Below are 21,121 nucleotides of genomic sequence, written 5' to 3' on the forward strand. Positions count from 1 at the left end.
ACGCCTTGGGTGAGGCGAAAGGGAGAGTCAGACTCTTAATGACTAAAAAATACCCCGTTCCTTCTCCTGCTTTAAGCCGGAGCCGCGATAATCTGGAACGTTGTCCGCAGCTCCGGATCGAGGACCCTAGAGCCTTGACTACTTATTATTCTGTGCCTTGACTATCAATTGCCTATATTGCAGAACTAGCTAATTCCGCGCGGTTTCACCCGCTCTGTTCGGCTCCTATTGGTCATAGCGTGATGTTTTATAGCCTATAGCTTTCCTCAATAAATGCACTACCCAATACAAAAAGAATTTTTCAATTCGGACCAGTAGTTCCGGAGATTAGCGCGTTCAAACAAACAAACAAACAAACTCTTCAGCTTTATAATATTAGTAAGTATAGACTTGTATATTACTACATAGTATAAAATAAAGTCGCTTTCTCTGTCCCTATGTCCCTTTGTACGCTTAAATCTTTAAAACTACGCAACGGATTTTGATGCGACTTTTTTTAATAGATAGTGATTCAAGAGGAAGGTTTATATGTATAACTAGCTACTTCCGCGCGGTTTCACCCGCTCTGCTCGGCTCCTATTGGTCATAGCGTGATGTTTTATAGCCTATAGCCTTTCTCGATAAATGGACTATCTAACACAAAAAGAATTATTCAAATCGGACCAGTAGTTCCGGAGATTAGCGCGTTCAAACAAACAAACAAACAAACAAACAAACTCTTCAGCTTTATAATATTAGTATAAGTATAGACAGGACGAATTGTGCAACATTTTTGGCTTTTAGTGTTATTAAAGATTGCGCAATGATGGGACAAAACTTAGAGCGAGCTTAAATTTTATTTCACAACTTTTATTTTCTTGCACTAGTAGGTAAGGGGTGGATTTTATTCAGTAAGAGTCTGACACTCCCTCTCACCTCGCCCTACGCTGGAGAAGTTATTGGATGATTTTCTCGTTCAAAATATTCCTATAGCCTCTATGAATGAAGCCTCATTGCACAATAATATTATTTTAGGTTTCGACTGCAATGTGGTTTGCACAATTGATTAGAGTGCTTTGATTGAGTGTAGTTTAGAATTAAAGGGGGTATTGAATATCTTTGCAATATTTATTATTGATTAATGAGACGTCTTAATATTCTTCTCTGAGGACGCCTATGAAGGTATTAACACCCTTTCAAAGCCATGGCGTGCTGCTAGATAAGAAACATCATAAAAAAATATATTTTATCAAACAAACAGACATGTATCTGATATTGAAAAAATATATATACCTACTACGATCATATCATCGTCTTAGCGGATGCTGCAATTCAACTGTACGAGTGCATAACAAGAGGAAGGGGAACAAATTGCTTTTAACGATACTTTTTAATATTCTCGATAGCCCTTGTGAAGATCGATCGGTTGATAATGTTTCAAAACACAATTATTGTTATTAAAAACGACTGCACAGTTCACGTGGTGGCTGGGCAATCGGCTGCCACGCAACGTGTAGCGGGTTCGATTCCCGCATGGAGCAACTCTTTGTACCACAAATTGTTGGTTCGGGTCTGGGTGTCATGTGTTTGTGAACTTGTATGTTTATGTCGGGAAAGGCCTTTAAAAAAGTCATCAGTGATCAGTTGCATGATGGTGTGAGACAACTGATTTAGTAATATTGTCTTATTTACGTTGATCACTTCCTGATGTTCAAGAAGATCAGGTCCGAGTCATGGCAATGAATCATTTTATTTTTATAATCATACATTACCAGGAACTAATTTAATACTGCCACACTAACGCATTAGATTATATGTATAATGTACCTGTATTGTTAGTGGTAATAGTTGAAATAAATAAATAGAAAGTCCATTTGTTTACATTCGGCTAAAATTCAATTACTTAAACTTAATCACAATTTCAATAAAATCTTATGCTAAAAAAGGAACGACATACATAGAGAACATTATATGTACTTTATTTCGGACATACGACGACATATTTTTCAAGTGCAGCAGGGTACATAACATTGTCATCTTACGAAGACAAAATGAAGATATATAAAGCGACACATCTCCATCCCATCTTCCGTATCACCGTGATGGACTCATCCTGTCTCTAACGAAACATATCATCCGTGCATCCATTGTGTAGGGGACACACTACAAATTGCTATATTTAATTAACCAATCATTAGTAGCTAGGATATTATGCGGGATACTGTAATTATGGTCATTTATTCATTATCAAGCACTTTTAATTTGATTTGATTTGATGTGATAATTTATTGTTTTATTTTTGTCATGTTTTTCAGGCAGCTTTGCAGATTATTGTTTGACTAGAGTTAATAAAGCATAAAACATGTGAGTATTCAAAAATATTTGTTCTAATTTCGATGACAATTAACCCTGTAACCGCATGTGCACTGTGAAGCAGATGTAAAGCATTTTTTTGATTGTATATTTATATCACTTTGTCCTTTAACAAATTATTATTGCAATTATTACCACTGTTGCTGTCGAATACTTCAAAATAAATACCATTGTGCTCTTCTGAATCATGCGATTTAGTTCCAATTGTCAAACTAGATGGCGTTACAAAAATACGTCACATTTCTGAATCGCGGTGTTAAGATTCTCCGCCGTTGAACGACCCTCGCGCACTGCCGCGAAGAAATCATACTTACCTGGCATAGGGGATACCGTGATCAAGAAGGCGGTTCCCCCAGGGCGAGATCCTCTCATTGCACTGCGATTGGGTTGACCCCTGCGATTATCCCTAATGTGGATAACTCGGATGCGTAATTTTTGGTAGTGGGAACTGCGTACGCGCTGTTCCCCCAGAATAACTATAAAATAAATCTAGACTATTCTAGGTTTTAAGGTCACTACTCACTATAGACTGAACTAATGTGGCATCTTGGAAACTGAAGTTCTTGTGAATTGTGATTCGATGTGAATTTCAAACTAGGCATTGGCTACTGACTCGTACTGACCATTATAGAAATAGACTAAATAAATAGAGGTTCAGTTGTATTTCTTTATTTTTTAAAATACACCATTCTGTATTTATACTGTACAATATATTATAATGTAAGCATTTACTAGAAATGAAAAAACTGTTTTCAAAAATAATTATAACAGATTTAGATGGAAAATATTATGATCTTAAATATTTAAACGTAAATATTATATTGTGAGTATAAAGTTAATACCAAACAGCGCCATCTACGCAGTATGACCCGTAACTTCCAACCGGAGTCGAGATTAGGTACTGTTAACCCTACACTACACGTGGCGTAGCGCTCTGGTACATTTATCTGACGTTCCCATGATTGACCGTAGATGGCGTTTAAACCAAAGGTTAAAATAATGTGAATATTTTTGTACTTTCTTCAAGTGTTGTTCTTACGTTGTGTTCATTGTACCCACTGAAGTGTTATTAAGGGCCAAGCTTGGTTTGAGCTTAATAAGGTTTAAAAATTTTAAAAATTTAAATATTTCTCCCGATTATTTAATGTGCTCTATTGTTTACAGGGAAAATTTTATTGTATTCTTATTTATAATTCAATTCTGAACCATCGAGTCTGCCGTTTAAAAGTTCTGATAATGTATTATTTTCGATAATATTACCATGGTTTTGGTCTCAGCGCCAAGAAACCCTATAATAGTTAGAGATGAGAATCATCTTTTCTAAGAATTCTGAGGGGACAGCGCGTACGCAGTCCCCACTACCAAAAATTACGCATCCGAGTTATCCACATTAGGGATAATCGCAGGGGTCAACCCAATCGCAGTGCAATGAGAGGATCTCGCCCTGGGGGAACCGCCTTCTTGATCACGGTATCCCCTATGCCAGGTAAGTATGATTTCTTCTCGGCAGTGCGCGAGGGTCGTTCAACGGCGGAGAATCTTAACACCGCGATTCAGAAATGAGACGTATTTTAGCAACGCCATCTAGTTCGACAATTGGAACTAAATCGCGTGGTGTTTATATCATAGTAACCAGCTGATAGCGTGCGGCGACACGTGGTATTTAATTTACATAATTAAATCGCTTTGTTTACGTGCCTTTGTATTAGTAATGATAGCAATGACACCACAGGAACCATCCTTTTCACATGTTGGAATTGACGCTTCGTTTTAAAATAAATAATTATCTTGAACTGAAATAGGTTCTTTCTACATTAATCTTAGCAAATAATTTCCTGACAAATTTTATAACATCACTAGCTTCTGCCAGTAGCTGCGCCCGTGTTTGCTAGATAAAAATTGCCACTTGTATAATTCCAAAATACAAACTACATACATAAATCCAAAATTCTAAATCCAAATTATACCACATCTAAATCCATTCTGTGATTTTTGTGAAAGTAACAAACATAATTATATTATAACCTTATGTCTACGTCATTCTCACGAACTTTGGAATTTATAATGATAGTACGATTGTTGTCTTTCTGCAAACGGAAGACGTGGAATTAACTTAGCAACTCATTTCAATAGCAATTGACTTCAATTTTGAAAAGATTTAATGAGTATAGAGCAATAGATTTTTAGTTATTCTGGGGGGACAGCGCGTACGCAGTCCCCACTACCAAAAATTACGCATCCGAGTTATCCACATTAGGGATAATCGCAGGGGTCAACCCAATCGCAGTGCAATGAGAGGATCTCGCCCTGGGGGAACCGCCTTCTTGATCACGGTATCCCCTATGCCAGGTAAGTATGATTTTATCTGGGCACAGCGCGAGGGTCGTTCAACGGCGGAGAATTTTAACACCGCGATTCAGAAATGTGACGTATTTTTGTAACGCCATCTATATACAACAATTTGAACTAAATCGCATAATTCAAAAAAGCACAATATTATGAGAACCTCCTTCTTCCTCCGGGAAGTCAGTTAATTATGGTGTTTTTTCAAGTGTTCAACAATAACAGCGGCAATAGTTGCAATAATAATTTGTTAAAGGACCATGTGGTATAAAAATACGAATAAATAAATGTTGTACACCTACTTCACAGTGCACATGCGGTTACAGGGTTAATTGCCATCAAAATTGAAACAATTTTTTTTTGCTTACCCACATGTTTTATGCTTTTGTCTTTTTTATCTGCGAAGCTGCATGAAATTCATGAAAAATAGAACACCAAAATATCACATCAAATCAAATTAAAAGTGCATGTTAATGTACGGGCTTTAGTATTAGTAATATGATAGCAACAACTCCACAGGAACCATCCCTTTCACATGTTGGAATTGACGTTTCTTTTTAAATAGATAATTACAGTAGAATCCGGTTATAACGACTACCAAGGGACCGGTGACATTACGTCGTACTAACCGGAAGTCGTATTAAACGAACAGAAAAAAGTTTTTTTTTATATAACAGATATTACAGTTAAATGCCCGTTTAGGTGATGAGCAGATAAAATAAAAACTCATTTTAATCAAAATACCTAGTTATTTATTAATTATTCAAATTATGTAAGGATGTGTAATGTACGTACATAATGTACCGCTTTCTTATATGGAACTATAAATCTATTCTAACAACTTTACATTTAATGCAAATGGTCTGTAATTTTTGTTTATTTCTGGTTTTATTCGCGTTTTATCGCGTCACTTGGATTTACCTACAAATACGTACTGCCATAAAATAAACAGTCAATTTCCAATCAGAGGCGTCGCGTGGGGCGATAGTTGAGATAGCTAATCATTTATTTCATTATTTTCTATGAATTATTTGTAAACACGGCAACGCTCGTCGTTTTGTCGTTGTAACCGGACAATTATGTGTGAAATTCGGTCGTTAAAAGCGGTTGGTCGTTGTAAGCGGAGTCGTAATAAACGAATGTCTATTAATGCAAGTTTATACTAAAACCAAACAAATGCCTAAACTTTCGTCGCTAAAAACGGTTGGTCGCTATATGCGAAGTCGTAGTAAAGGGACTACACTGTATATCGAAATGAAAAAGGTCCCTGCTACATTAACCTTGGTAAACATTTCTTTTTACCAAATTTATAACATCACTAGCTTCTGTCAGTGGATTCGAACATGTTTTCAAGTTCAACAATTTATCCCTTGAGTTGTTCCAAACTGTCTCTATATTACATCTAAATCCATCCTGTTATTTCATGAAAGAGTAACAAACATATTTCCTTTTCTACGCCATTCTTATGACCTTTCGCATTTATAATGATAGTACGATTGTTGTCTTTCCGCAAACGAAAGACATAAAGACGTGGAACTAGTTTCACAACTCATTTCAATAGCAATGGACTTTAATTTTGAAAAGGTTTAAGGAGTTTAGAACAATATTTTTTTAAGAATTCTGGGGGAACAGCGCGTACGCAGTTCCCACTACCAAAAATTACGCATCCGAGTTATCCACATTAGGGATAATCGCAGGGGTCAACCCAATCGCAGTGCAATGAAAGGATCTCGCCCTGGGGGAACCGCCTTCTTGATCACGGTATCCCCTATGCCAGGTAAGTATGATTTCGTCTCGGCACTGCGCGAGGGTCGTTCAACGGCGGAGACTCTTAACACCGCGATTCAGAAATGTGACGTATTTTTGCAACGCCATCTAGTTTGACAATTGGAACTAAATCACGTGATTCAGAAAAGCACAATATTATTATGGTATTTTTTTCAAGTGTTCAACAACAACAGTGGCAATAATTGCAACAATAATTTGTTAAAGTATCATGTGATATAAAAATACAAACAAATAATTGCGTTACACCTGCTTCACAGTGCACATGCGGTTACAGGGTTAATTATTATCATCGAAATAGGAACAAATATGTTTTTTTGCTTACCCACATGTTTTATGCCCTTGTCTTTTTTATCTGCGAAGCTGCATGAAATTCATGAAAAATAGTATACCAAAATATCACATCAAATCAAATTAAAAGTGCTTGACAATGTACGTGTTTTTGTATTACTTATTAGTACGGTAATGATAGCAACGACACCACAGGAACCATCCTTTTCACATGTTGGAATTGACGCTTCTTTTTAAATTATTTAATTAAGTATTTCTATTGACCAATTTTATAACATCACTAGCTTCTGCCAGTGGCTTCGCCCGTGTTTGCAAGATAAAAATTACCACATGTGGTGTTCCAAACAACAAACTGTCTCTATACCCCATCTAAATCCATCCTGTTTTTTCATGAAAGAGTAACAAACATATTTCTTTGTCTATGCCATTCTCACGAACTTTCGCATTTATAATATTAGTACGATTGTTGTCTTTCCGCAATCGGAAGACAAAAAGACGTGTAACTAGCTTTGCAACTCAATTAATTAGCAATCGACTTAGATTAAAAAAAAAAAATTAGTTTAGAGCAAACAATTTTTTTAGTTATTCTGGGGGAACAGCGCGTACGCAGTTCCCACTACCAAAAATTACGCATCCGAGTTATCCACATTAGGGATAATCGCAGGGGTCAACCCAATCGCAGTGCAATGAGAGGATCTCGCCCTGGGGGAACCGCCTTCTTGATCACGGTATCCCCTATGCCAGGTAAGTATGATTTCGTCTCGGCACAGCGCGAGGGTCGTTCAACGGCGGAGAATCTTGACACCGCGATTCAGAAATGTGACGTATTTTTGTAACGCCATCTAGTTAGAAAAATGGAACTGAATCGCATGATTCAGAAAAGCACAATATCATTATGGTATTTTTTCAAGCGTTCAACAATAACAGCGGCAATAGTTGCAATAATAATTTGTTAAAGGACCATGTGATATAAAAATATGAATAAATAAATGCTTTACACCTGCTTCACAGTGCACATACGGTTACAGGGTTAATTGTCATCGAAATTGGAACAAATATATATTTTTTGCTTACCCACATGTTTTATGCTTTTGTCTTTTTTATCTGCGAAGCTGCATGAAATTTATGAAAAATAGAACATCAAATCAAATTTAAAGTGCTTGATAATGTACGTGCTTTAGTAATGATAGCAACGATACCACAGGAACCATCCTTTTCCCATGTTGGAATTGACGCTTGTTTTTAAATTATAAAATTAAGCATTTCTATTGACCAATTTTATGATATCACTAGCTTCTGCCAGTGGCTTCACCCGTGTTTCCAGGATAAAACAATTATCCCCATGTGTTGTTCCAAACTACAAACTGTCTTTATACCACATCTAAATCCATCCTGTTTTTTCATGAAAGAGTAACATTACACATATCCTGATGTCTACGTCATTTTCACGAACTTTCGAATTTATAATAATAGTATGATTGTTGGTTTTACACAAATGGAAGACAGAAAGACATGGAACTAGCTTTCACTGATATAGTTGCACTAGCTCACATCAATAGCAATGAACTTAAAATTTGAAAGATTAATGAGTCTAGAGCAATCATTTTTTTAAGAATTCTGGGGGAACAGCGCGTACGCAGTTCCCACTACCAAAAATTACGCATCCGAGTTATCCACATTAGGGATAATCGCAGGGGTCAACCCAATCGCAGTGCAATGAGAGGATCTCGCCCTGGGGGAACCGCCTTCTTGATCACGGTATCCCCTATGCCAGGTAAGTATGATTTCGTCTCGGCACAGCGCGAGGGTCGTTCAACGGCGGAGAATCTTAACACCGCGATTCAGAAATGTGACGTATTTTTGCAACGCCATCTAGTTTGGCAATTGGAACTAAATTATACTTAACAATTAACAATTGTCATTAACCAAATACTTGCTACATAATATAAAACTTTTAAATTAACAGCACGAGCAGCGCATTTAAATTGACATAACAATGATAAAACTGACTATTGGTCTAACAAGTATTATGATTTGACACGTGGCGGTGAACGGGTTAATCTAGTGTACTAGATACGTGGAATGAAAATAAAATTAGGCTTAGACTATTAGAATTAATTTAGAAATGAGCTGACGACTGAATCAATTATTTATTAAATTTCTATAGTCTTTAATTTATAGATATTTTGAACTATGTATTTATTTATAAGAAAAGAAATTGGAATCACTTCTGAAACAATATCGCATGTATGTTATGGTATAAAAAATAAAAGAAATATCGCTGGATTTGCTTATTTGAACTTTGAAGTCTACCCAGTAATTCGTGTAGAGTTTTAAATAATAAAAAATCTAAGGAGCAAAACGTTTTACGATAATAAAGTTTTCGCAAAACACATCCGTTTATTATACAACAAAACACTATTATTAAGGCATTGTGCATCATATTACTTTCGATTCTTCCTCTTTTTTGATTAGCCAGCACTTAATGTTGTGTGTTATCTGTGCAAAATTTTGACGTAAGAATAGTGACACAGTGTTGCCAGTTGGAAGACGTTGGTCACAAGATAGGACACGCCATGTTTCGTGTGGCACGCGAAAGAGGTCGGAATAGAGACAGTGTTCGCATTACCCTGGCCATGATATACGGGCTGGCTGGAAGGAATCGCGTTTCGCGCCAACCGATATGGCGCTAAAACTGTATAAATTAGGCGTTGAAAGCAATTTGTAACCCTTTAATGATTGTAAGTAATTCATCAAGTTCACCACTGTTAGCGGTGTTTCGTAATGACTTTTGAGCGAATATAAAGCGTTGAATTAGTTTATTATTAAGTTTTGATTTAAGAATTTAACTTTTACATTAACAGTTTTCAAAGTTTTATTGTAGAATGTAGAATTACACGTTATTATTACCTACGTATTATTTTTTAATTGTTATTATTTTAATGTCGAAAGTTGTAATATTGAGCTAACAAGTCATACGTTTGTTTGCACATTAATAACAAAAATGTAATAAAAGAAACACACACCTAAACTTCAAAGCCACATTAGTTGCCATAAAGAAAAATAAAAAAGAAAGAGCACAGATAATATCTCGCATAAATAATTTAACAGTTGCATAACCTAACTCCAATCTTCAAAAGACATTGAACATTGATGGAGAATCATCACCAGATGCCCTCTGCCCTCCGGTAACCACTGTTGCAGTCATTATGTAAATGCAACAGTTCTCGGTGCTTATAATCTATGTATTAGCAAGTTTCCCTATAAGTTAGCGTTGCAAGTTCTCCCATATAAATGGTAATGAAGAAGGCCCGCGAAGGAATCCAATTTTTACGTGGTGTTTTTCAATTTAATCCAGTCTTTTATACCGTGTTAGTAAAGTTTTCTTGTTTAAATAAATGCTTCAACGATTTTGTTTTGATCGTTTTGTTTTTTATTGGAATTGGTCTGTTTGTCTTGTAGATAAGTTTGGATATTGGATGGATGATACGCATCGATTCTTTGAGTAACCAATTTTCGTAATACTTACTTAGGTACTTATTTGGAACAGGGGATTACTTCATTAATTCTTTACAGGGGATAGATCAGGGTGACAGACAGGAGCCAGAGTATCCAAAATCTCCACAATTTTATGACCAAGTCAATTTAATTGAAGAAATATATCAATTATCTTTAATTTAAGAAGGGGTATATTACATCACTAATTAGTTAGTTGGATATGCCCTATAATTCTAGTGCATGATGGCCGCACTGTCGTAAAAGTTGTTTAAAAAATAATAACAACAAAACATGTCACGTAGTCATAAAAGGGGAGAGGTAACGTGGGTTTTTATTAAATCTGAATCGACGTAAAAGGTGTTCACAAAGGCAGGGCTAAAAATCTTCACTTACTTAGGTACCCACAACTTCAATAAAAATAAGGTGTAATTTCGTGAACAATGCTTCGTTTGAAGGTCTTAATAACATTTTCACCTCTTGTATGCCAGTATATGAGATACAATAGAAACCTCATGTCTCATATAGATCTGTGTTCCAGGCAAACTACGGTTTAAAGGAGCACAAGTTTCAACAACTTCAACTATGTTAATGAGTAAAATTTCACTTTTGATTAAAGGTTAGAAGTTAAATACAGTAATTATGATATCTAGATGTTAATGAAACGCGTTTAAAGATCACACGGAAGCTGTGAAGTTGTATCGTGGGAATTACAAGTAAATATTTATCGTTTAGCGTTTACCTAATTGTACCCTTAGTATGAGTTTGCTTCACGTTTAAAGTTATCGAAACGAGAGCGCGTTCGGCGCTCTGATTGGCTGGCTCAAATAAACCAACCAATCAGAGCGCAAATGTAGGTACAGCAAACTCGTACTAAGAGTTCTGTTATAACTAACCCGTTTAACTGTTATCTGTTATCGTTAGAAGTTATAACCGTGTTAGTTTAGTTTTGCAAATGCCAATTGCTAGTATTTAATTGACATTTCTATATAGTGTGGTTAAGTGGTTATTGCATTCAAGATGTTGCTTATTTTATTAGATGTAAACACATTTTTTTAAACGTCGCCCACACTATTATTATTTACTGAGTTGTGGGTGCGTTTGAAAATATACAAGTTCACGTACACATCACACCCAGACCCGAAACAACAATTTTTAAATCACACAGATTTGATCCGTCCGGGAATCGAATCCGCCGCTCCAACCGTGCAGTCATTTAGTTATCTTTGTCTTATCTGTTGGTTGTGAGATTTTGTCTGCAAATGTTATAATTACATTATTTGTTAAATAACGTATTTGTAAACTGACTCAATTGTCTTCAGACTTAAACCAAGGACTGGTATGATACCAAGCCGCATAATACTGAAAGGCAAAACCGAAACAAATTCAAAAACAATTATAAAAGAAAATCTTGAACTTGAAAGCAGGTCCAACCTATAAATTCTCACAACAAATAGTTTAAACTCGTACCATACATTTATGCAGTGTCCAACGCGTGAACTGTAGGAAGGACATGCACAATTATTATGAGCACAGCTATTAGACACAGTTTATGAATAAAATTCACATGCACACGCTATTATTTGCTCATCTTCCGTTTCGTACCAGCACGACAAACTTTACTTCTGCGCGAAGAGCTACAAATGCTGTGTTACACAGATGTTTTCATACTAGAATTGTCATAATTAAGCTAATGATGGATTAATATGATAACTTCAGCTAGCGAAATTAATACATTTTTGATATACAGCAAAGTCAAAATCAAAATTATTTATTTAAAATAGACCAAGAAGGCGCTTTTGACCGTCAAAGCAAAAATAATAATAAATGTCTGCCGGTCAGCCAGTAAAGCTATTTGCTCGATCCAAAGTGTAGATTCTAGCAAATTAATTTTCTCGGGAAGATTGTGTGTGGTGACGGCACATTTTATGCGCCAAAAAACATATATCTACATCTCATCTCTCTTTTATTTTCTCTCTTAATTGTCAAAAAAATAATGAGCTTGAAATTAAATTTCCTAATGAAAATGTTACTTAGATCCTTAATGATTATCATAGGTACTCAAATATGGAGGAAAAGTATCCTGTCCCTAACCTAACATTAAGTATCTCTTCTTATTTCCTTCCGTAAACTAACACATCTAGCCTCACTACCTCAGCATCGTGCACAGGGATGAGTTTTCTAAAACTTGCCCGACTGTTTGTAATTTTAAAGTAGAGAGTTACACGTACACCGGCTTTTATGAGTTTTGTTGCAGGAGTCTGAATGCCGGATCATTACGGGCGGCCGCGCTCGTTGGACACGATTGATGGCACTTCCAGACTTCGTGATCGTTGGGAAACTGTTCAACTACAGGATAATGCTGTAGTGCTGCGGGTTTGAGACTGATTGTTATTTTTATTATTATTATTTTTGTTACGTGACTGTTAGTATTCTTATTAGTATTCTTACTACGAGTTTTATTTACGTTTAAAGTAATCGACACGACGCGTTCGGCGCTTTGATTGGTTGGATCATTCGATCCGGCCAATCAGAGCGCCGTACGCGCTCTCGTTTCGATTACTTTAAGGCTAACAGGTGTGACATATGATGATGTGATAATGTAACGAAATATTACGACGTAACTTCATACTCTTTCTTAAAATGAAAGCTGGGCTGGTTAAATATTAGTAATTTTAGTCACGAAATCTGGATTGGTGTGTAATTGGTGTTTACTTACATCAGATTCATAGACTTTCCTCTCATATTTTATTGTGTTTTGTGTAATCTCTCGAATATAAGACATTGGAAAACACATTGTGTCTCGCGTAGATCTGCGTTCCGGCCACACTGCGGGTTAAAACTGAGAAAAATAAATTGTTACTTAAAAATAATTAAAAATGTTCCCAACAACAACAAGCACAAAGAAAAATAGTAATAAATGTTGCAGTTTCTAAGTTGCTGTCTTGATTTACGATGTAGCCAATTAGCTACAAACGCTACGACGCGCTACGACGCGCTACGAAAATACTACACAGTGCTACGGAGTCTCTCGCTGAGAATGTCCGCTACGGAATCCCTTGATCAGAATGCTCGCTACGGCTACAGCATCGCTTGCTTAGAATGCCGTGTAGCATAGTTCGTAGGCTCAAGATGATAGAATCATAATTTTAGTCTCCTGTTATTTGAAAGGGGCATTAAATACATGAAAAACTTTAATTTTAATTCCCAACTCTATGTTGAATACTCTAAAACTTTTCAATTACACAGAACTTTTTCAAAACTAATATGTACTAACACAAAAATTTTAAGAGTATTTTATATGAGTTTTAACTTCTCATTTAAATTCTAAAATTATAATTACATCATAATTTAACCACATATTCGGTTATTCACACACATTCTTGCCGTGCTAGGAGCGCTAGCAAACAGTCCGCCGCGTCAGCCGGACATCCGGTCTGTCCCCCCTTGCTTCCGTCCCCCGTCCCCCGCTCCCCCTCGTGTCCCCTTCCGCTGCTGACGTCACAATTAATCTTGGGCCCATCTTCCGGTGCGGGCTGTTTTTCTATTTTATGCGTGATAGTCTCGTTTGTGGACAGATTGAAAGTCTCACGTTACAATGTACAGGGTTTGCTATGTGTAGTGGAGTTTGTTAGGTGTATTTAACGCTATTTAAGTCTTTATTTAATTAAGTATCTTTTTGTTAGTACAGAAATGAATCAATATATTGTTGTCTACTAAACAGTTGTGGCAAATTAAGTATGTATGTATGTGTAAGAAAGATCGTCTCAAAGCTTTGATTCTAGCTTTGATTCTGTAATGTATCTGCCCGTAAATGGCACAAGAATCCGAAAACGCACGTAAAAGGAAGGAGTAATTTTATTAACGAATTTTATTATTGGTTATTTATTATTTTATTTCAATAAGCAATTTTCAAAGGAATCTCTTGGTTACGTGAATGCTAGTTCGTTTTAACTTTCTGTGTGATCCGCAAAATGTGTTCTGGTGGTTATGGGTTTATACATGTATTCATATTCGTTAGTTCGGAAAACTATCATGCAAGTAATATTCTTAAGTCTTAAGTACGAAGGATTCTTTTAGGTACTAAAGTCTAGAAATTACATGATCTAGTCTGAAGTGAACCACAAAAAGTTTCGCTAAATACTCCAGTCTCTGAACAGTAAGTACTTTAGGAATTTTGGCTCGAAGCCCGTAACACCAAACGTTAGCTAAGTTTTAAACGTTTTTCCTTGTTAGTGCCTTTTATTTTATTTTATACTTAATCTGATAGTGGGTGGTAAAGGTACCTTCGCTTTATGAGCTACTGCAAAGAGGTTTGATAAGTAGAAACTGCAAATTAACTGAGAGTATATGTATATTAACAGCCTATAAGTCGCTATCGCTGACCAAAGGCCTCTTGTCACATGGAGAAGATTTGAGCCTTAATCATCACGCTTGCTCAAAGCGGGTTGGTGATTTTCATAATAAGAAATTATAAGCTCAGTTTTCCTCGCGATGTTTCAGTGGTGTTTAAGTAATCTTAGAAAATACACATATCTTGGAAAAAGCCACATTGGTAACTGTCGTTAATAGGTTTCGAACAAAACAGAAAAAAATCCAAGGTAAATACTCCTCATCCTCTCAATACAATCAAAAGCATAAACTCAATGTTCAAAGCAAGAATCGGGTCGCCATTATTAAACAAAAAGTTACATTAAATCCACGAGGCTCCGGCCTCCCCTTTTCCTGTGTCTTATCCTCTGAATTTAGTATCAATATTACCTCCCCTAAGACTGATCACTTTTCCTTATCTCCCCCTGATTTCCCATCATTAATTTTTTGCTCGGCCTCCTCTCAAACGTTTCCTTTCGACGATTGATTGTGTCCAATCAGCCCGATGACACTCATTTATTTCGCGTTGCAAGCAATTTATTGTTATTATCGCGATTATTTTTTTTTGTACAGAATATGGTATTGAGGTCATTTTTGTCAGGGCACGGAATAAAAGAGGAAAGTTATTGGCGGTGATTAGGGAAGAATTCTCAAGTCAAATATTTCGACAATATTGTGAAGATCAAAGAAATTGTCGAATACTTAGTTGTGTATTTAAGGTTGTAAATACCATACTTCTAATTGTTTAGTTATGAATATGGGTTAGCAATCTGTTTATTACACGTTAGATTTAAACTTTTGACCCAATTTCAATGATTCTAACATCATATATATCTGCATAGATAGACAAATGAAATTCTTTTTGATTAACCTTGTTACCGTATGCGTTTAAGAAAACAATTTGTGTTTCATGTGGATCCGTGTTTCGTCATAAGAAGGTATTAAATCACATTTTGCACAGCCAATGATTACAAGATTAAAAGCAACACATAATAAGTACACACGTACTTACATACAACTCCAAATATTTCAAGAGACCCTTCATACTAGACTAAAAGAGGGAGTAAGTAGCTTTAGTGCTATGTGTAGACAATCGAGACATTACTGCGAGCTCTCAAGTGCTCCGCCAAGTTTATGCATAATGAGACAGTCTGTAGTCTGCCTTATGTATACTAGACACTAGACAGTTGTGTGTATATGTATACACGTGACTATATTGTAGAGATTGTGTACACCGACAAGGACAAAGGTGAGATAATTTGGGAAGCTATATTGGGGAAGAGATAGTAATTGTAAATATGTTCACAAAACGGCTGGAAGAAGTGACTTTCGAAAGTGGTACATTTTGGTTTTAGTAGCTGATATAATAATGTTTCTGTTTGTATACAATAGCTAGTATAAATAAATAAATCATATTAAGATATTAAGATATATTCCCGGAAAGTCGGTTTACTTTATTTGGACAATATTTGTCACACAAACAACAAGTCTAATAAATTCTCTCTCACACACACACACACAACGTCACGCCTTTTATCCCTGAAGGGATAGGCAGAGGATCTCCGGCCACCTTAAGTGCGGGTCTGCGGACGACGAGCAAGGGTAGCTCGCCGCTCGACCAGAACCAGACCCGTGCGTGCGGTGCGTCGCGTTCTGCGCGCGCCTCAAAGAGCCATCAGACCACCACAGATGGGGCCCAGTAGGGCCGGATTAGGCATCAGCCTAATCCGGAGCTGCGGACAACCTAGCGGGTTTACCGGGGCTCCGGCTCGACGGGCAGGAGTAGGAACGGGGTGGTTTTTAGTCAGTAAGAGTCTGACACTCCCTCTCGCCTCGCCCAAGGCGAGAGAAGTCATTGGATGATTTTCCACCCTAAAAAAAAAAAAAGGTGCACATTACGGCATGTAATGCCGCTATACAATGTACACCCACTTTTCACCATTTGTGTTTTAAGTCCCATGTAATAGGGGTGAGCCTATTGCCATATCCGGGACACAATCCCAGACTCCGTGCTACTACCGAGAAATTTTCGAAAATCCGAAAAAACCCAGTAATACTTTACCCGACCCGGGAATCGAACCCGAGACCCCTTGTTCGGCAGTCGCATTTGCGACCACTAAACCAACAAGGCAGTTCTAATAAATTCTCACTTCATATCATTTCGATTTTGAGATAGATTCGTGATAGCACAAGTTTTAACCTTAGTGGGTAGTGGTATTAGTGGCCTTATTAAATATTAGTGGCTGTATATATTTATTTATTTTAAAAAATAATAAATATAATAAAAAAGGACAAAAGAATAAGGCGATTGTTCACCTAGAAAAGAGACAAGACATAAACACCAGACCATAAAGTTACATTTTCAAATGTAGTATTATGTAACGTTTCAATGTAAATGTTTTCAGGAAACCAGCATTAAATGTAAAGGAGGAATACAGCACTAAATGGCCGTTGACAGTTTGCCAATCTTATATAGCATTTATAGCCATGTTGTGGACTACTGCAGACGTATAAATATCCAGCATTGGAGCCAGTATTTGGTAGGAATTAATAAATTCTCACGACTGAATGGTCGGACTCCTAAAGCGACGCCGATGGTCGTCTGACCATAGCCGATTGCATAAATTATTGAAAATGGAATGTTTCGATTTCTAAAGACATTTCTCGGCTTTATTGTTTCTTGGAATTTTGAAAATGAATTTAGTTTTGTGATTGTTGAAAAAAGTGTGAGCAATTATTGCTGTTGCGGATTAGGTATAATTGCTATGCGCTTTTTGAAAGGAGTCATATTTTTAAATAGTGTAAATTATACCGCGACTTGTGAATACCGAAAAATTGCATGACTATATTCTGAATTAAGTAGAGAGTCTAAAAATTATATTTATTACGAAAATAAAAGAGTTACCAATCAGTAGTTTTTCAAAAAATCTAGCAAAAAAGTAATTTATAACAATGGATTATTAATGGCAGTTGGCTGGAATTGTAAACTGCATCGTTTTGACAAACGATGCATGATGTACGAGTATCTGATTTGAAGGCAGACGGGAACTAATCACGGCCCGCGGCCACCAGGTGGCGGTAGTGCGTTTTAGGAGGTACGCACACACGGATGACCGTCACGTGATGTGGTGTTCACGCTAATTGCTCGGAATCACTTTGCGCATGGATATTCGTGTGCAGATTTGGACTTATGGTATAAAATATGATTGATTTCAGCAGATAAATAGGGCGTATCGAGTAATAAATAAATAACAAAGTTAAGGTGATACTTGTATTGTATGCCACGTCCAACAAAGTGCGAATAAAAGCGAGTATTCTAAGAAATGTTTTTTCACTTCGAAAAAAATCTTTCCTTTTCTCATAGAAAGAAACAAAAAGCAAGACCAAAGTAAACACATTACATACGCATCCTCAATTTACTCTCCCATAATTGACCCTACAAAGTACAGACACATTAAACACAATGAACTGCAACCCAGACGACACTTCAATCTCAAATCGTTTTGAAAATTGAAAAAGAATTGGAATCTATTAAAGACCCTTCAGGAACCCATTTGCAATCGTTACGGACAATGTTGTTAGATGCAGATGCGTCGTAATTGCATTCCCCAGTGTGTTATCTCCCTAAGCGTTGCCGGTGGAGTGAAAAACACGCTTGTCAAACTGTCTGCCGGACCGATGTCGGAAACGGGCCGGTCTGGGCCGGACATACGGTCCGGGGAGTATTACAGCGGCCGCTAGATATTGTTTTGTTTATTACAACGCGGTCGAGTTACGTTTTGGTGTCTTTGGAAAGGATTATGTAACTATATTTTGTTCGGTTTCCTTGAAGGGGTAGGCAGAATACACTTCTAGTTGTATTGAAATGTTTTTTCTGTTTTCAGGGTACGCAATTCAAAATGCTTGACACTGAACTTAGGGTGCTTTTCCATCAGTTTCAGATGTGCTACGTTACGTTGCTGTGCGTTTGGCTTCCACCAATCATATTCATTGGTATACATAGCTTAGCACTGGTGGAAACAGACTCAGCTAATCTGTTTTTATATGGAAAGATGCGTGCTATGTATGGTTCCCCTACTATCGATATGTATCTTCCTCGCACAGCTACGTAGCTTAGTATCGGTGGAAACAGTCCCAATGTAGTTTCACAGCTTAGGTATTAAATCTTCGTAGCATCGCTATATGCCACATCTCTATGCTATGTAGCTAGGTGGAAAGCACCCTAAACCGAAAACTATATTAATCTTAATATGTTTATAAACAATCTTTATTATAATTCAGGTACTACAATTATCATCGTCGTTATCTTTCTTTTCAGGAAACAATACAGGTAACCAGGATATTCATAAAATTCTTAAATATCATAAAATTCATTGTAAGTTATGCCATTTACCAGTGCCATGATCATGACAATGTGTTAAAAACAGTTCACCTGTCTCCCATACTCCTGAGCAGTGTGTGTGTCTAGCTGGCGGCTGCAGTAGCACGTAGCTTGCACGTGACAGCTCAGCGTGACGCGCCGATATTTTTCTCAAACTACCCGCCGCGCCGCGCCGCCGCTGCCTCTACACCTGCCAAACTGACGGCCCACTCAGATACACTTACTAAAAGCGAGGTTTTAAAGGATTTTTTGGGATTAGAATTGCACTATGGTGTTGGTGACTAAATGTAGGCTAGGATAGGCTAATTAAATGTAATCGAATGAAAAGTATTTACTGTATTTAATTCATATTTCTTTACAATTTAATGACGTCAATTGTTCGAGGTTACTAGATAGTGATTTCCTCATGATTAAAAGCGCCACCTGGGCGCATGTGACTCGTAGATCTAGACCCCTTTACACGACGTATTTTTGAGTGTTAGTTCTATAGTAATATGGGTAAAAAATTAGTCTATTGACAAGCACACTGATCACAATTTTCTAGATTAGGCACTATTCAAGATTGAATATACTAGTTGGGAAACCCATAGGTAGTGAGGTTAGCGATGGATTACATTCGTAACCAATAAGTACTTGCATCAAAGGGTTGGAAAAAAAGCCCCGTGTCGATAATATTATAGATACGTATATCCCATCGATCTGCCCTGTCAAAAATTGCGTTGCAAATTGGAGTGTCACAGATTTAATTGAGTTGAGTGTAAAAAAGTTTTTAGTTTGCAGTAAAAATGACTATCATTTTTTGATAGAATGCGATATGAGCAGTTTTTTTAAATGAAACGTCCGTACAGACAGAATCGCTTATTAATTGGTTTATTCACGATCATCACGACAGCGCTCTTGAGTGTGATACCAGCTTCGGATACATCCTTTATCGAGATGTCAAATATTATAAGGTTGTGCACTTGTGCAACTTCGTGAGACTTTTAGAGCTCCTTTAAATAGAAAAGTAAATAGAGGAATTTATTCTAAAGTGTTGTCGAACAAGATATATGACTTAGTTATGTGATAGAATCGAGAAAATGTTGAAATAAATTAAGCACCATTTACACGCCGCTGCAAACTTCTTTCAAAGCACGAGAAATATTCTTCAATGTCAAAACAGTAGCGTAGAATTGGTTCTAGTGTTAAGGTCAGGTTTCGAAGCAGAAGACTAACACCATTTTCAAAGAATTTAAGGTTAAAATATACGACAGAATATGGAAGGAAAAAGATATTCAGGATCAATATGTCAATATTCATGCATTCAACCTGTTTATAATTAGATTTATAATATTGGTTGCACTGATATCAGTTCTTATATTTCTTAGATTATCGGTTAAGTTGTGAAACTGACGACATAGAAAATAGACAAATATTTATGCATGAATAAAATTATAATAATATTAACATTTAATTAAGATTTTAGATTTTAAGATGTTTGTCGAAAATGTAAAGTACAGTAACTTCACACCTCCGATTTTGTCGTTGAGTCGCAGTATTAAGACCGTACCTTACCCCAGCTGTGCGACAGAAACAAGTGAGGATCACGTAGTGTCCGTCCCACAGTTATGCGGTCACGTAGCGACATATCGCGAGGAATTTATTGCGACTCCCAGCTAGCTGCCGATTCTACAACATTGCTCAGTATACACGATGTACGGGACAAATGACGTGTGAGAGAAAAGATAAATATAAAATAAGTAATAATAGATGTATAGTTGAAGGTTGCCACTGGCCTGAATACGACGGATAAAGTTAGAGATCTCTTGTTTTGAAGACTACGTCTCACTTTTGGGTATCTACGCCCCAAAAGTAAGTAATTTTATTTAGTTCAAATATTCACTCACGGTGTACGCAAAAAACTATTGTCTCATTCTACATAAGAACTTGAGACGGGATATTCACCATGTTTATTTATTTTATATCTATGATTTTCCGACATTTCGGCACTGGTAAATATCCCGTTTCAAGTTTTAATGATAATGTTAGTGACCATGTTAGTTGAAAACATTAGTTAGTTACATCTACATAAGAAGTTTGCCGTAATAATCTACCCGCTCTTGT

The 21,121-nt window shown here is 36.7% G+C and overlaps 6 non-coding genes across 6 annotated transcripts; 1 reads left to right on the forward strand and 5 right to left on the reverse strand.

Moving 5' to 3' along the window:
• The first annotated feature begins 2,658 nt into the window (after window positions 1-2,658).
• Window positions 2,659-2,820, forward strand: LOC118262168 (U1 spliceosomal RNA). The gene has a single exon (XR_004782468.1). It is a non-coding gene; the product is annotated as a U1 spliceosomal RNA (small nuclear RNA).
• An 863-nt stretch (window positions 2,821-3,683) lies between these two features.
• On the reverse strand, window positions 3,684-3,846 carry LOC118262175 (U1 spliceosomal RNA). The gene has a single exon (XR_004782475.2). It is a non-coding gene; the product is annotated as a U1 spliceosomal RNA (small nuclear RNA).
• A 701-nt stretch (window positions 3,847-4,547) lies between these two features.
• LOC118262174 (U1 spliceosomal RNA) lies at window positions 4,548-4,709 on the reverse strand. Its single transcript, XR_004782474.1, has one exon. It is a non-coding gene; the product is annotated as a U1 spliceosomal RNA (small nuclear RNA).
• A 1,609-nt stretch (window positions 4,710-6,318) lies between these two features.
• LOC118262177 (U1 spliceosomal RNA) lies at window positions 6,319-6,480 on the reverse strand. The gene has a single exon (XR_004782477.1). It is a non-coding gene; the product is annotated as a U1 spliceosomal RNA (small nuclear RNA).
• An 881-nt stretch (window positions 6,481-7,361) lies between these two features.
• On the reverse strand, window positions 7,362-7,523 carry LOC118262172 (U1 spliceosomal RNA). Its single transcript, XR_004782472.1, has one exon. It is a non-coding gene; the product is annotated as a U1 spliceosomal RNA (small nuclear RNA).
• Window positions 7,524-8,391: 868 nt separating this feature from the next.
• LOC118262171 (U1 spliceosomal RNA) lies at window positions 8,392-8,553 on the reverse strand. Its single transcript, XR_004782471.1, has one exon. It is a non-coding gene; the product is annotated as a U1 spliceosomal RNA (small nuclear RNA).
• Between the last annotated feature and the right edge of the window lie 12,568 nt (window positions 8,554-21,121).

Source organism: Spodoptera frugiperda, chromosome 20 (genome assembly GCF_023101765.2).
Source record: "Spodoptera frugiperda isolate SF20-4 chromosome 20, AGI-APGP_CSIRO_Sfru_2.0, whole genome shotgun sequence".
Taxonomy (NCBI): domain Eukaryota; kingdom Metazoa; phylum Arthropoda; class Insecta; order Lepidoptera; family Noctuidae; genus Spodoptera; species Spodoptera frugiperda.